The sequence below is a fragment of the Meriones unguiculatus genome, chromosome 1, assembly GCF_030254825.1.
Source record: "Meriones unguiculatus strain TT.TT164.6M chromosome 1, Bangor_MerUng_6.1, whole genome shotgun sequence".
Lineage (NCBI taxonomy): Eukaryota > Metazoa > Chordata > Mammalia > Rodentia > Muridae > Meriones > Meriones unguiculatus.
Window position 1 is genome coordinate 150,380,655 of NC_083349.1, and position 17,514 is coordinate 150,398,168.

The 17,514-nt window shown below is 38.4% G+C and overlaps 1 protein-coding gene across 2 annotated transcripts in view; it reads right to left on the minus strand.

Annotated features, from left to right (window-relative positions):
- Cntn5 (contactin 5) overlaps nt 1-17,514 on the minus strand; it is a 1,228,807-nt gene that overhangs the window by 112,462 nt on the left and 1,098,831 nt on the right. The window lies entirely within an intron of this gene.

Here is a 17,514-nt window from a genome sequence, read left to right on the forward strand (position 1 = left end):
CTGCACAGCTGCAGCCGCAGAACTGACAATTGTATTCCTAAGAAACCAGAACTCAATTGGATGTGCTGCTTCCTTCCGGTTCTGTTTGAAGCCTGAGTTCCTTACCTTGACACCAAAGGGTCTTTAGAGCCACAGTGTGCATCCTGCAGCTCAACACTGTGATTCAGATCAGGTCTGCACAGCTGTGTGTCCTTGGGGAGTCTTCCCATACTCCTGCCTATTTGCAAAACACTTGTTGCAATGCACATGTTCTTTCCCTAACAATTCGATTCCAGACTTCGCTAGGCATCCTGCAGTTGCCTTTAGTTCATACCTCTGAACTTAACACTGGCTGTCCTTGGAAGTTTCTGTCACTGTTCGCTGTGGTGGGCATTCCCAGAGCTGAGCAAGGCCAGAGTTACACAGGATTTCCACAAAGCCAGTAAGCAAATTAAAGAATGAATGTACCTAGTCCTTCCTTCCTTCCTTCCTTCCTTCCTTCCTTCCTTCCTTCCTTCCTTCCTTCCTTCCTTCCTTCCTTCCCTTTCTGTGGCTGACAATGCCTCTTCCTTGTCCTCACTATTTTTCCTAGAAGAAATTAGGAAAGAACATAGAAAACAAAACAAAACACTAGAGAAAGGGAGGAGAGGTGAAATACTTGAAAGTAGATATTGGTTTAGGGGTGATGGTATATGAGTTCAAGCTCTCCTTCTCATTTACTAGACAAAAGGGGGAGAGGACTCAGTGGTTCAAGGCCTTTCTCAGAGCTTATTGGAAGATGCCAGGAAAGCCCACAGCTTTGCCTGGAACTTGGTTTGAGTTTGACAAACACTATTGTCAAAGGTAGCCTAACTTCGATTTCAGCCAAGAGTCTTTCCCCAGTATTTAGTTCCTCTCCAAGTGTTGTCTAATGCTGAAAAAAAAAAAAAGTCTTGACTTATTTTAGACACAAGTATTTCCTGTACCCATTCACCTTTGTATTACAGTAAACCTCCATTGGCCTTAGAGATAGTTAGATTTTGGCTTTGGCACAGCACTTCCTGGTAGCCCTAAGAAATCAGTAATACATAGCTTTCTAGCTTGCTCATTTTCTCTCTGTTTCTCAGTTTGTGCCTTTTTTTCTTTCTGTGTGTGTGTCTCTGTCACTGTTTCTTTCTCTATCCCTTCTCCTTTACCAACCTGCATGTGTGTGTGTGTGTGTGTGTGTGTGAGCATTGTGGGACTATCAAGTGAAGCATTATGCATACAGGAAATGACTGAGCAATACTTCAAAAGAATAAAGTGCTTAGAAGCATTTTAAGAGTAGGTTACAGAAGAAATCTGTACACACAGCAACTGCTCAGAAGACATTTGGGAGAAAGTCATTTTAAACACTAGAATCACTTAACCTAGGTTCTCAACAGTGAGTTCTGCTCTCACCGACAGCCTCGGTGTGCAGATGGTGGTTTCCGCTTATGGCGTAAGGTGTATTTCACTTACTGGAGGCTTTATGGAGTCTAGCAGTCACAGCCCCAACCCCCAGTGCCTATAAAACATTGTTTGTTCTTTGTAAAGAAAAATGAGATGATATAAACTCAATAGGATACAATTTAATAAAGCTCTTACCTAATGTAAATCCTGGAAATTATCTCCAACGCATGAATTATTAGATATTATTAATGTCATGAAATATTAAGTCTTAGACTTTAATGTGTTTTCCTAGTGGCAGTGTTTCATTTCTCTAGGTAATAATTTTTTTAAAGTATGCTATTATCATATAGAAATTATACATGTATTATAGTTACAATAAGTTTCTCTTAAGCCCTTATATAATAAGGTCTAGAGTACTGTTGATATGGGATTCAATATCATTTTGAAAAGTTTGTACTGATTAATTTCATGCTTAAATGAGCATATACATTCTTTTAAATAGAAATATTAATTGCTAACAATAAGGAAAATAGGCAAAATTCTCTTTAACACATTTCTGTCTTTCATGGTGATATATTAAATTACACTAACAAAACACTCAAGATTCAATCTGGTTCTTGGTGCTTTACTCTCAACACACAATATTCTCATGACGATATTCATGCACTAAGAAAAGTAGTCTCACATGATAAGATAGATTAAAAAAGAAAAACAAGTTGTGAATCATTGGTTGAGTTTAAGATAACAAGATCTAGTCATGCAGGTACCAAGACAGGAGTTAATGGTGTCTGTATGTTAGCCTGGGTAAATGGAGGCTAGGCTGTTCAAATACATTCAAAGCAGGCAAACAGTAGGTCAGTTACAATTTAATTTTAGGATGATTAATTTTAAAGTAAAGAGAATAAATCATTTTTGCTACTTAGATGACAAGCATGGGTACAAGAGAGCCATGAGTTGTTGACAAAACACTATTTGTATTCCACTTGTTCTTCCGTCTCAAGGAAAAACGCAGGACTAGAGCGTGAAATACTCAGCTCACCAGTGGATGCGGAGTTGTGGTGTGTTCTACTCATTCTTTAAAGGTGTCTTCTTTTAAATATAGTAAGGTATGTGAGCACTCCAATCTAGATGGATGTAAATGGCTAAAAGGCTTCTAATGTGTACAGTGCCGTGCACTTATAAATGAGCTCTTCTGGAATTCTTTCCTGACCTCGTGTTTTCTTAGACTTACACTTTGTTCCCTTCTGTCTGTTGACAAAATGTTACCTCACGTGATTTCCGGGAACATTTGTCTCATCCACCTTTCACTGATTATGTGGTGTGGTATTAACCAATTCACCATGTATTCTATTCATAGACTGCACTGATCAACTGTCTCTTCTACTCTGCCTTCAAGAGAAGAAATGCAAGAAAGAAACATGGAATATAGTTTTCTGCATACATGCATGTGGGCTTTGAACAGCTGTGCGAGGAAGTGGATCTGTTTCTCCTGCTCTCATACACGGGCTGAGCCCAGAGAAAGATTTTTTTTCTGTATATTTCATAGAGTTTAACAATAATTATTTGAGTACTAACTCCTAAGGTTTTATGACTTTGGTGAACAAGGTTACCCTGTACAACCTAGTCTGGCTTCAGACTTGTAACCTTCATGCCCAACATTTTAAGTAACCAACAGATTACTTCGTGATTGTTACCTCCTTTCATTTTGAATGTCTAACCCTTGGCTATGCCACTGTTAGGTTGGCCTTTTGGACTGACTTGGCTTACCTTGTCAATCAGCTTCTGTGGCTACCATATAAGAAGTTCTGACTCTAATCTTGCATCAAGATTAGACTTAGTTGATTTTTCTCGTTTGATCTGCAGAAGTGGCTCCTCTGATTCTTTCTGCAAGCCTTTTTCTCCATTGGCGTGCTAAACTGTCTAAATGTGGCCTGTATGTCAACATTTGCTCAAATCTTATCTCCACTGACATCCAGGGAGAGCTGTGTGTGTCTCGAGCCCCAGTACAAAGTGAAGGGTAAGATCTTTCATTGAAAAACTAAAAAAAATTTCAAATGGCAATATAAAAGTATTGCATTTCACATTTGAGCCTTATCGTCATGAGACCCAGGTACACTATACAAGTCACGTGTATGGGTAAAAACTGGTTGTTCTGATCAATCCATCCCACCTTGATCACCTTTATACAGCCTGTGGCCTCCTGCAACATTAAAGACCATTTAAGGACATGGAGTTATTTGGGATAAATATTGAGGAACTGAAATGTTTCCCTTTGTAAATAACAATAATATTCTTTCTAAGCGCTCTGAGTTCTGTGCTTCACTTGAAATCTTTTCTTAATGTATGCTGACATGAACAAACAGACCACATTTACATTTCATGCTAAACTAGTACACACACAAAAAAAAGTTTACCTTCCATTCTGAATGTCTGGCATGTGCTATTCCAATGTGAGTATATATACGTATTCAGTGTTATTTTTCTGAATATTCTCTATAACTTTTTCTTGTTCCTTCAGTGTATACCACATATTGGCTCACATTTGTCAAGCTTTACCTTACACCAGGTTTGTTGGTGACAGAGAAAGGCTGTCTTATACTTAACAGCATAGAGGTGGGGACTTCAACTGCACAGCCCTGGAGCTAGGAGAGTCAATTAGGGATTTTTCTTCTTGTTCAGAACCTGGAAATCTTTGAAATGCACTGAAAGACTGATTTTTTTTAAAGTGAATTATTGGCAGGAGTGACTTAAACTCACATCATTAAAACTAGAAGTTTCTCTCTATGGTTTGCCCGATGGATCCCTGCTCATAAAATTTCTACACTGATGATATCCTAACTAACACCTGCCCCGTAGGTTGGCTCAGTGAGGCAGTTCTGATGAGTAACAAGGTATTAGCAGTCACGACAGGCAATAAACATTTTTGACTCAACTGAATTTTTCCACTGTATAATAATGGCATAATCACACTATCTTTCCTAAAGTCTATGCTTCATAAGTTACATGTGTGAAGTTACTTAAAATGATAGTTAGATAAAGACTTTGGCTTATTCATGAATGAGCTTATGATTTGCAAGCAGCTCGTGACTGTATGGCCTCCAGGAAAGCTGCAGAATAATACCTTCCGGTGGCTTCTCATTTCCCTCTGTGGCTGCTTATCACACATGCAGAGGGAAGGAACTGTGTGTTCATTTGCTAGGTATTTCTTAGAGTGTCTTCTTGCATGGACAGGGAGCAGCACATTTTTGGCACCCTGGGCATTTCTTCCTTCTTCGGTCTCTGTGTACACAGGTGAGCTGTGACCTAGCTTCAGGCTCTCTATGCCACAGTGCTTCAATGAGAAGAAATGACACAAGAGACAAGGTGCTTGTCTCCCAAGACTTGCATATACTACCAATTAAAAGAAAGCATATACTTTTGAAGGATTAAATGCAACATAAATAGACAACCATTCATAACGTGGTGAGTTAAAACACATAAGAGTATAAAAAGCAATAGGGAAGAGTAATTTTAGTCTGACTAAAGAAATAAAAATTTACTCCAACAAATAATTTCTTATAAAAGAGAGTAAAATTGGAGAGTACAAGAAACTTGACTAAATGGAGGGTCAGTGTATAGGTGAGAGAGTTCTGGACACCTGACTCGGGCTGGCATTTTGAAGTTTAGTTATGCCTCCCGTAGAATAACACCTTGTTATTAAACCTACAGGTATTTTATTATACTAGTTAAAGCAAGATTTGGTTTGCATATCAAAATAAATTGGCATTTTGAATAATAGTAACCATGAAACTGTCAGTAGAAACCAGTTCTATTAGCAAAACAGTGTTGTTCTGCAAACTTTTCTGAGATGGGGTTTGCTCTGTCGCATCTGGACATAGAATGTGCCATTTCTCTGTGAAACACTAAGTTACCGTTCTCACTTCATAAAACCACCCACTTAATTTTCCCAGGTACTCATTAACCTCTTTTATGACTTTGGACTGGGACTGAGAAAATCCTTCACATGTGACCTGAAATCGGCATATCCTTATGCAACTGTATAAAATATATTGTGATCCAGTATCAGCTGAAGAATTTTTCAGATTTGACTCTTTAATTGTATAATTTAGAATGATCTGTATTTGACTGGCTTTTCCATGTTTCCACTCTCTAAATACATCTCTTCATATGTCCAATCTATCTTTCAAGATGAACACCACTAGCTTATTATGTCTGATACACTGTATTCCAAGATCAAATGACATTTGCTCTGTGCTTTGTACATTGTCAAATGCTGTCTACACAAGAATCTAATCCCTTCCCCTTCCAGCTTTGTGGATGAGTACATGGAGGGTCTCCCTTTAAATCAGCAGAGCCTAAACAGGCAGAGTAGAATAGTCTTGTCTCATTCATTAGGCCTGGTATTGACTGGTGAAGCAGCTCAGGTCTCAGCAACGTGCAACAAGTCCTTGTGTTTTTTTGATCTCTATCTGGTGCTAGAGACCATGGGTGTCTGAGGTAGTAGTTGGAGTGGCATGTACACACGACCACACACCTCTGTGCTCCACCCCAAACTCTGTTCCTTCAACTTTCGTAGAGGACTTTAAGAATTAGCCCGAATGAGTCCAGCTTGTCTCTATATGCTTGAGTTTCATAGACATAAACAATGCTTTTATGACTTTTTAGCTTAGCACTATAGGGAAGGGAGGCTATTACTTCACCCTGTAGAATGAGAAGACTAATGCCTACTTCCAGTTTTCTCTTTCTCTCAAGAACTGATGAGCAATTGTCATATATCTGGCCTTACTTTCTGGTCCATGACCTCTTTAGAGACTTCTGCCGATTATTAGATTCCTGCTTCAATGAGTTAAATTCAGTATCCCCAGTTCACATTTCTTTTTTTTTTTTTTTTTTTTTAACTTGAAGAACATTTATTTCTTCATTTCAGGTTGACTGGGCCAGTCCTGGATTCCCATTGTGTGTCTTGTGTGCCTTGACAATTAGAAGGATCTACTTTTTTTTTTTTTAATTTTTCATCAATTACACTTTATTCATTCTGCATCCCCCCATAAGCCCCTCCCTCCTCCCTTCCTAATCCCACCCACCCTCCTCCCTCTGCTTGCATGCCACTCCCCAAGTCCACTAATAGGGGAGGTTCTCCTCTCCTTTCTGATCTTAGTCTGTCAGTTCACATCAAAAGTGGCTGCATTGTCCTCTACTATGGCCTGGTAAGGCTGCTCCCCCACAGAGGGAGGTGATCAAAGAGCAGGCCAATCAGATTATGTCAGAGGCAGTCCCTCTTCTCATTACTATGTAACCCAATTGGACTCTGAACTGCCCTGGGCTACATCTGTGCAGGGGTTCTGGGTTATCTCCATGAATAGTCCTTGGTTGGAGTATGAGTCTCTGGGAAGTTCCCTGTGTTCAAATTTTCTTGTTCTGTTGCTCTCCTTGTGGAGACCCTGTCCTCTCCAGCTCTTACTATTTCCCAGTTCATTTCTGCCTTGCCCACGCTTACTCTTCCCTCTTGTTACCCTGCATAATTAGTTGACCAAGCATCACGGTGTGCGATATTCAGGGTGTGTTTCCAGAGCTGGTAGTGGTGACAGCTCTTGTATGACTAGGTGGGATTCAGTGTTCTAAGCATTCATCCGGGTCCCACTGCACTTCCTGCTCTGCTTCCTGGCATTGGGTTTCTTGTTCATTCTCATATATTTTGCTACTTTTTTTTCCAATACAGGGTTTCTCCTTGTATCTGTCTGTCCTGGAGCTCTATCTGTAGACCAGGCTGCTCTTGAACTTAAAAAAATCTGCCTGCTTCTGTCACCTGACTGTTGGGACTAAAGGCATGAGCTATATTTTGCTGCCTTTTTTTTTCAGAAGTGGAAACCCATTTTTTGACCCCTGGCTCTGGATTGGTCACTGACATATTTTAAGAGAATAAGATGGAATTGATATACTGGAAATTCTGAATCTCAGGATCTAGACACTTACTATTACTTTCAGAAAGAATTTAGAGATGACATTACAACCTAGATTTTGTTAGGTTATGAAAGAAAACGGTTTTATTTCATGAGCTTTATAAAAACTGAAAGGAAGGTGAAGGCTACAGTGTCACCGGGTAATATCACCTAAAGGTATGCTTAACTTTCAGGTATCAATAATATTTGCATTTCCTTTTAATGAATAGCGAACCATTGATTGTACCAAGATTTGCGGCTCCATTCTACACCCTTTGGAACATTCATTTGTGAGAATATAAAAAGATAGCCCTGTTATGACGATCATGCCAGCTGGGCAGGGAATGTGAGAAAAGAAATCACTTTCTACCCTAGTTACACGAAGACCTGGGAATCTAACCATTCAGAAGTGAGTGTACTGGCACACAGCACCCAAGGAGCCCTACCTGGCTTCTGCTGTGCAGATGTGAGTCCTGCTTTGACTATGGCATAAACCTGAGGTGCTGACCCTGGAGCTGGACTTAGAAAGGTAGGAAGACAACTCTGACACTCTTAGTAAGCATGAAAAAGTCTTTGGGAGAATCTGGATAGGGATTGCTGGTCAATGAGGAGATTTCAGAGAAGGCTGATGTAAAGGTCACTCTGTTTCAGTGTTGAAAATCTTGTGAACAACGTCACCTAAAATAACAAGGGCTATGATCCATTCCTGTACATGAACTGAATCTGCTTAAATGGATGCCAGAGGAAGAAGATGCCAGCAATGTAGACACTATTGGCAGCTGTGCATGTAGAGAAATGAGCTGGGGCGGGAAGAGGGCTGCTCATTTCACAAGCACAATACAGAAAAAAATGTGAAAGAGCTGGTCCTAGCAACTGAAACAGAAACTGGATTTTCTACCTCTACTTTCTCCAAGAGACAAAAGACAAGGTAAAAAGGGGACATATCACCAAACAATCCCAGGATTCTCCAAGTATGGCCGTAAGATTCTGCCCACTTACTTTAGAATTTCAAGAGAATTTCCCCATAGCATCCAAACCAAATGAGAGAGACTCAAAGACTCTGGTAATGAAGGGTGGAAAATGATGAGAAGAAAGTTAAGTGGAGGGGACAGATGGGGACTGGCAGAAACGTTGGCTGTGGTCCTGTGAAAGATGCAGAAGGGCTCCTATGGGATTATGGGCTCCACTAAGAGAGTGTGCAGTCACGACACTGACCATGCATTGTCTTCTTTTCTGATGAGGTTCAGGAGGACTTACAGGTACTAAACACTGATCACCACTTTCAGAAAGCATTTAGAGGTGACATTTCAACACAGCTTTTGTTAGGTTATGAAAGAAAATGGTTTTATTCTCACGAGTTTTTATAAACACAACTGAAAAGAAGAGAAAGGCTGTAGTATCACTGAGTAACAGCACCTGAAGGTAGTCTTACGTGTAACTTGTCTTGCAGGTATCGATGATATTTGCATTTCTTTTTTATGAATAGAGAATCATTCATTATACCTAATGCTTATTAGTTTCTGTTGCATAAAGACCGCTTCATATATGTTCTTCATATGCATAAAAGAGTGTAGTAAGGAATGAAGTAAGTATATTGACAGATATTTAAAAGAAAAAAAAAAAAAAAAACAAGCATAGTGAAGATTTTTTTTCAAAGCATAGCATCTCCAACCTGTCTTTAGAGTATATTCCAGTTAGCTACCTGGCTCTTACAAGTCTATGTTTCAAAATCTTGCTCTATGAGACATTCACATCTTTTGAAAAACCATTGCTAAACATTTTCATAAGCAAAGAGCTTAACAAGTAGTAACATCATTGTGATTTTACGCTTTGGCATCAAATACTGAGAATGTTTGGGCTAATCATACTTCGAAGCCAGCTCGTGCACAGAAACACGCCTCTGCGTTGAACACACCTCAATTTGGAATCTTGGTTACCAAATCTGGTCCTGTTTTCCACAGTCAGGAAGGGGCTCCTCAACCTCAAACATACTTAGCATGGCGGCAGTCGAAACACACCAGTGTCAAAAAAGGCTATTCTACCTCCTGTGAAGCACCGCAGCCACCACCAGGGAAGGCCAGAGCACAACATTTGGTGAAAAGGAAAGTGAATTGAGAGGAACATGCCAATCAAATCAAGTATGAGAAACTCAAGGTCAGGCATGATTCAGAAGATACATTTTCAAGAGCCGTATGTGAACTGTGGAATTGGCATTTTCCATTTTGGGCTGTTTTATATAAAATGTCTTTGCTCCTTTCATTCTCCTGAAGGGATTTTCCCATTTCCTTATACTGTTTTCTTAGCTTCCAGGCTTTACACATAATAGTCTTTAATCCACTTTTTTTTTTTTTTTTTTGTAAGGAGCGTGTGTGTGTGTGTGTGTGTGTGTGTGAGTTGGAGGGGAGGGTCTCTGTTTTCATTGTTTTACATGTGGCTATACAAAATTTCCAGCATCATCTCTTAGAAAGAGCTTGCTTTTTTAAGCACCCTTATTTAAAAATATAAAACAAAAATAAAACAAACACAGCAAAACAACAAATCTTCTTGACTGTAAATACATGGGTTTATTCTCAGACTTTATAGTTTTTCCTATGACTTTTTCTCTCCCTCCTTCATGCCCTTCACCTTCATGTCCAGCACAGGGTCTTTCTCTCTAGCTCAGGACCGCTTCCAGCTTGCTGTCTTTCTGCTTTGTCCTCCATGGCTGGAATTAGATGTTAAAGGACACACCCAGCTTCATGCTGCTTTGATGCCTACAGCCTTTAGTATACTTTTATACTAGTATAAGTATACTAGTGTACTTATAGCATACTTTGGAATTAGGTAGGGTAAGACCTGCTTCATTTCATCTGGGCAGTTTGTTTGTTTTGCTTTTGATGGCTTTGGTTATTCACCTTTTGGATATTGTCTGGTGGTTTAATACAAACTTTTGGGCCTTTTACAGTTGTTTTAAGAGTTTCAAAGACATTCTAATGAAAGTCACATTGACTTTGTAGAACACTGTGACATCTTGGCCATGTTGAGTTTTCTAATCTATGAAATCAAGGTCTTGCCACTCTTTTTTGTAACATGTTCTCTTCAATTTTTCCTCTGTGTTTTATAATTTTCATTGTAGAGATATCTCATCTCTTTTGTTAAGTTTGTATCTTCTCTTTTTTATAGCTATTGAAAGTGTGATTGTTTCCTTGACTTCTACTTCAGACAATTCATCATTGGAGAACAGCAATGTCACTTGTTTGTTGTTTTCCATAAGTGAGAGCTTCATCTGTGAATGGCAACAGTTTGCTTTCTTTCTAATTTGCATGCCATGTATAGCCTTTACTCTTATTGCAGTGTCATGTTGAATATAAGTAGTGAAAATGAACATTTTCGGTGTGTGTGTGTGTGTGTGTGTGTGTGTGTGTGTGTATGCACGTGTGCATGACAAGGCTTTTTTATATGGTAAGCATATATGTTACTGAGTTACAACCATAATCCTGTTAAATTTACATGCACACACACAAATACACATAACCTTCTACGCATTACATGTATTAAAAAAAAAGGATTTTGGAGATAACCTAGAACCTCTGCACAGATGTAGCCCATGGCAGTTTAGTGTCCAAGTGGGTTACATAGTAATGGGAAGAGGCATAATATAATTAGCCTGCTCTTTGATCAATATGATTGGTAAGGGGAGAGCAGCCTTACCAGGCCACAGAAGATGACAATGCAGCCACTCCTGATGTGATCTGATAGACTAAGATGAGAAGTAAGGAGAGGACCTTATCAGTGGACCTGGGGAGGGGCATGAGTGAAGAAGGGGAAGGGAGGGTGCGACTGGGAGAGGAGGAGGAAGGGGCTTATGGGGGGATACAAAGTGAATAAAGTGTAATTAATGAAATAAAATAAAATTTAAAAAAGGGATTTTGAATTTTATCAAATGAGTTTTATATGCATTAAGATGATCGTGTGAATTTGTCATGTTGATTGATTTACACATGTAGACATACTCTTTTCTTGGATGAGTCCGTTTTCATCACAGTAGTCTTTCTAAGATGCTGTCAGTATTGGTTTGCAGGTATTATTTCGGGGAGCGATATATATGTGTGTATGCATATGTATATTTACATGTGTGAGGATGCTCATCAGTGTGAGGTATACATTCATATATGTGCATGTGTATAGAGGCCTAAATTGATATCAAGTGTCTTCTTCAGTCATTCTCTACCTTTACATCAAGACATCATCTTACTCAGAGGACCTGTCTTTGCCTCCCCAGCACTGGGATTGCCTAGATTCTGCAGACTGGTTTTTAGGCTTGCATGGCAAGTACTTTCCTTGCCCAGCCATCCCCCCAGCCAGCATTTGCTAGTGTTTTGTTGAGGATTTATTTTTACATTTATGTAAATAGTACCTGGAACATTTAGCCATAATTTTCTTTCTTGCTTGCATTCTTGTTTGGATTTTGTATCAGGGCACCAGTAACTGTAGAATGTGTTTGTAAGAACTTCTTCCTTGTCAGTTTCTTGGAATGTTTTAGGATGGCTGGTGTTAGCTCTTTGAATATTTGGTGGAATTCAGTAATGAATCCATCTGGTCTTCTTTGATGGTAGACTTTTAATTACCAATTCTATCTCTTTACTCTCACAGATAACGTGCTGTCAGGAACTTGTTCCTTTCTTCCATGCAGTTATGTTGTTAATCGAAGTTGTTTCTGCGGATCTCTAAGGATCCTTTATGTTCCTTTTGTGTTAGCTGGAATGTTGACCTCTTCATCTCATTTTACTTATTGACTCTTCTCTTCTTTAATTTGTCTAGCACAGTGTGTCCATGATACTTTTATCTATAAACCATCATTGGCTTGTTGGACTTTTGCAATTTTTGTCTTTACTTCATTTTTCTTTTAGACATTTATTATTTATTTTTCTTATTAAACTTGCATTCTTCTTTCTCTGGATTCTTGGGATGTAGTATTAGGTAGCTTGTCTGAGATATGTTGCAGATGACTTCAAATTTTCTCTTAGGAGTGTAAAAATACTTGAAAATCAATTCTTACATCCCACAGCTTTTGGCTGTTGAAAATGTTGTTTTCATTTTCATTTGTTTCATACATTTTAAATTTTCCTTTTTAAAATTTCATTTGTAACCCACCAGTGGCTCCAAAATAACCCATTTTCCATATGTTTGCATACCATCCAAAGAACTGTTGTTGATTTCTAGTTTTATTGCTTTGTGTTCAGAAAGAATACTTGATATGGTTTCAGCTTTCAAGTTTGCTGGGTGACTTTTTGTTTTGTGACATGTCAAATGGGACTTCTCAAAAATGTTGCATGTGGCAAAGGCAAGAATGTACATTCTGCAACAGTATGATGGGATATTCTGTGAATGTCTGCCAGATCCATTGTGTACCAAATCCAAGCCCACCCTAATTCCATTGCTTATTTCTTTTCCGGATGATTCTTCCATTGGTGGGAATGGGGTGTGAGAGTCTCCAGCTATTATCACCTTGCAATCTGTGCCTCCCTTAGGTTTGTTTATATTTGCTTTATATGGGGGGGGCTTTGAGACTAAGTGCTTAGAAACCTAGATGTGCTATTGAGTCTTGTGGACATAGCCCCTTTATCCTTCTACATCAACCTTTCTCTTCAATTTTCTGTTCCTGATTTAACATTCACTTTATCTGAGATTAATGGCGCTATACCTACTTTCTTTGAATTCTATTTCTGTGTTTATCTTACTTTTCCTCTCTGTTTCATGCCTTGCACATTCCAGATGTATGGTAAATGTTTTATAAGCAACATAGTTGAATATTTATATTATTATTTATTTTATTTATTTATTCAATATATTCTATTTGAAGCCATTTCCATGTAATCAGTGATGGTAAGGCTGTTATTACATCCATTTTAAAGCTTGTTTTCTGATACTATTTTAGTATATTTTACATTCTCTGATGGCTTTCTTTTCAAGTTTAGTGTTTTACTCTAGTAGTGCATATTAATTTCATGTTTATAATTTTTAGCTTATTATAGAATTTTGCTTTATGGTTACATGAGGTTTACAAAACTGTCTTTTGATTGTAACAAGATGTTTTGTAAAGACAGCAACATAACATGCTGTAAAGATAAGAAAACAAAAGATTTATTAATAAAGTTCTAATCTTAGAGTTTGTCACGTTTTTGATGACCTAGTTTGTGTCTGTTTTCATTGCCTATCTTTGAATACATCATCTTCTCTTTAAATATTGTTTGTTTAAGTCTTATACTAAACTAATTGCTTACCCACACATTTTATAATATTAGAGGAGGCTGAGTTTTACTCATCCCAATGCTTTTTTTTCCCTACCCATTTCTCTCAGAGTGAAGAGCCCCAGCAGCATTTCTAAAAGACAGATCACTAGAGACATTCCCTCAGCATGCCGCCATTTTCATAGTGGTGTCATTACAGGTCACCAGAGACATTCCCTCAGCATGCCGCCATTTTCATGGTGATGTCATTGTAATATTTTCTAGTGAGTTTTATTAAGCACAGTATTTGGGCTCGGGAGAGCCCTCCACTGTTTGAAAACCTCACAGTATTATCCCCTATTCTGTAAAGTTTCTGCTGAGAATCTTCTTGAATTGGGAGACACCCTTGTCTATGATTTTTTTTTTCTCTTTCTGCCTTAAGTATCTTTAAGTTATCATTATTATCTATCTTTGAGAACTTAATTGCAATAGGTCTTGTTGTAGAGTTGGTTAAGTCTGTCTGGTGCCCTTTGACCTGTATGTACTGAACCTGGACTAGGTTTGTGATGTCTTCAGTTGTTGACTCTTTGAAGGAGCCTTCTATCTCTTCACCTTTCTTAAGCAGTTATTCAGCCCTCTCAACCAAAGTAGTTGCTCCCCTTTTTTCTGCTCCAAGTTACTGAAAACTCCTCAGTCCTCTTCACTGTTTTTTTTTTTCTATTTTAATACAGCCTATCTTTGAGTTTACTCTTCTTTTTCCTCTGTTGATCAAACTGTTGTGATATTGTCTATTGTGTTTTTAATTTCACTGAGTTTGGTTTTCAGATAAATAATTCTTTTTGATTTTTAAATCAGTGCTTCCATTGGGTCAAATGTCCCCACTGAAAGATCGGATCATTCTCCCATGTTTTCGTGACATTTGCTGAGTTTTGTTTGTTTTTTTCCAACAGTTGTTTTAATCCTTCTTGCTTGACTTCACTCATTCTGGTGATTGTGTTGCAAAGGTCCAGTACAGCATTTTAAGCTTTACTTGAAGTTAGTTTGCCTGCAAACTCTTGGTCTTTGCTGGCATGCATGATCTTTTTGGGATTAGAGGATTAGTTTTTCATTGTAGTTTACTAAGACTGCTTGGTTATGACTCTCTTTCCAGAAATTTTGACCACAATGAGTATTTTCTTATACTTATACTTATATTTTTTCTTATTTAAAAATATATATTTATTTTTTATGTGAATGAATGCTTTGCCTGAGTGGTATATGAGTACCATGTCAAAAGGTGTTGCCTCCCTTAGAACTGGGGTTACAAACGGTTGTGAGCTACAATGTGGGTGCAGGGAACGGAACTGAGGTCGTCTGCAAGAACAACTAGTGCCCTTAACCACTGAGCCAGTCTCCCCAGCACCTGAATACTTCCTTTAACCTGTAATCTCTTGTCACTTTATTCTAGGTCAAACACCAGGTCTAGGTTTGCCATATACCTGCGATTATTCTTTCAACACTAGAGGGCGATGCAAGCCCAGGTTTTCCTACATCCATGGCAGGTATGTTGCTCATTGTGAAGCGGGGAAGAACCTGGAAAGGCTACTTCATTTCCCCGCAATGGCATTCTGGGACTAGGGTAGATACAGATGCTTCACACATAGCTGCAGGTCTTCACTCAAGACCGGTGGACTTCTGATGGCCCTGGGCAAAGTCGCTATGGAAAGAAGAGCACCAAAAGCTGCCAGTATAAAAAAGTATCATCCCCTGAGCCCACATCCCACCATGGTGAGAGAGCACTGAGGTGAAAACAAGACTCTCCGGCCTACTCATGAAGTAGACAACCACCTGAACAAGCCACAGTTAATGTTGCTTAACAGACTGAGGCTACATACACCTGCTGCCATGGTTCTTGAGATACGGAAGCAGTGTAGGCCGTTAGAATCTTCCCAGGGTAAAGCGTCACCAGTCCAGCTCTGAGCTCTATGTTGGTGGCCTAGACAATGAAGTCTTGCTTCATTCTGCTCTTCCTCGGGATGTGCTACTATTGAGAAAGCCTTGCCAGAGATTTGGGTGATAAGCTGAGATGTCTTGAGTCTTAACCCTGAATATCTGCCCATCTTTCAGAGCCAGATCACATTCTGTTTTGTAATTTTCAGTTGTTCATTGCAACTTTCTGAAATCTTTGACTCCCTTTTAGAAGACTTCTAAACTCTTCTCATTCCTTATTACCTCAAAGATAACAGGAAGCTTAATGAAACATGAGCATGTCATGAACGCAAAGACTTTTCTCTTTGTTTTGGGCTTAATTACAAATTGTAGAGTATCTTGACTACTCAGAAGTATTGAGTTGTAGGTCTTTACCAACACCTTCTCTAAACATGGAGGTTGTATACAAAGAAATATACAGTCAAAATTTTGAATTTCTTTTGGTGTATCTCATGATCCAATTATGTGGCCTTTACAGTCTTATTTAATCTTAAATATTGCATAATATGTTCTTATAGTTGACATTCCTAGGAGTCGTGATGCTCTTTGGTGATACTTGCTCTAATTTTCTGTCATTGTGTTCACATGAGGACATTTTATTAAACAATCCAGTCAATATGAATAATATATACTATACATTGTAAGTCTAGGGTTTCTGCATCACAATACAGTATTCATTTGTTTGATCTTTAAATGTGTTTAAAAATTTAAAAACATCTTTATTTATTTTTTTAAATTGAATTTAATATTTTTATTATTAGTTACATCTTATTAACTCTGTATCTCAGCTGTATCCTGCTCCCTCATTCCCTCCCAATTCCACCCTCCCTCCCTGGTCTCTTCCCTGCCCCTTTCCAAGTCCACTGATTGGGGAGGACCTCCTCCCCTTTCATCTGATCCTGGTTTATCAGGTATCTTCAGGACTGGCCTCCTCTGTGGCCTAGCAGGACTGCTCCTCCCTTGGGGGGTTGGGGAGGTTAAAGAGCCAGTCATTGAGTTCCTGTCAGAAATAGTCCCTGTTCCCCTTACTATGGGAAATCAATTGGTGACTGAGCTACGTCCGAGCAGAGGTTCTAGGTTATCTCCATACATAGCCCTTGGTGGAGTGTCAGTCTCAGAAAAGGCCCCTGTGCCCCTGTGCCCAGATATATTTGGTCCTTGTGGAGCTCCTATCCTTTCCACATCATACTAACTCCCCTTCTTTCATATGATTCCCGGCACTCTGCCAAAGGTTTGGTCAAAGCAGATACATCTTTAATTCTTAAGTCTATTATTTACTTGATGACTCTTTACACTGCATACATTCATAGTATGTTAAAACTACGGTCATAAAGTTAATATAATGAATAATATAATATAATGAATGAGTGAAGAATTATGTTTCTAGGCTGTATTTTTCTATATTACTTTTCTTAGATTGACTTGTATTATCATAGCTTTACATAAAAACTTGTCATTTAATTCTAGAGTCTGATCAGTTTTGTAAATTCTTCGTCTCCAATGGTTTAAGCTTCTGTAAAGTTTACAATGTAGATAATGACACAACCATCTATTAATTAGAAACCATGAGAGCAAAATGGATATAAGATTCTATTAATTCATTTTTGTCATAGAATATATATGCTATGTTCCAGTTTTAGACTTATTTGTTTATAGTTATTTATTAATAAAATACATCTGGTTTTTCTAGAATACTACACTGCAAGTACAGAAACCACTAAAACAATTTTGATAGAAATACTTAATGTGGCTTATAAATAAACCACTGAATTTTTTCTTTGTATTTTGCTGGGACAGCTGATGTTCAAACTGTGTTTAGCAGTCATGTCTACACAACTTGACTTATTTAACTAACCAGACAGGGTAGCAAATACTATCTTTAAGAGTTTTTCGTTGTTGTTGCTATTTTGGTAAAATATTGATTGCTCCATTAATTTTACGTTAAAACTAATTTTCCCTGTTAATTTCTTCTAAACACTAGCAATCTACTATTAACAAATAAATTGATT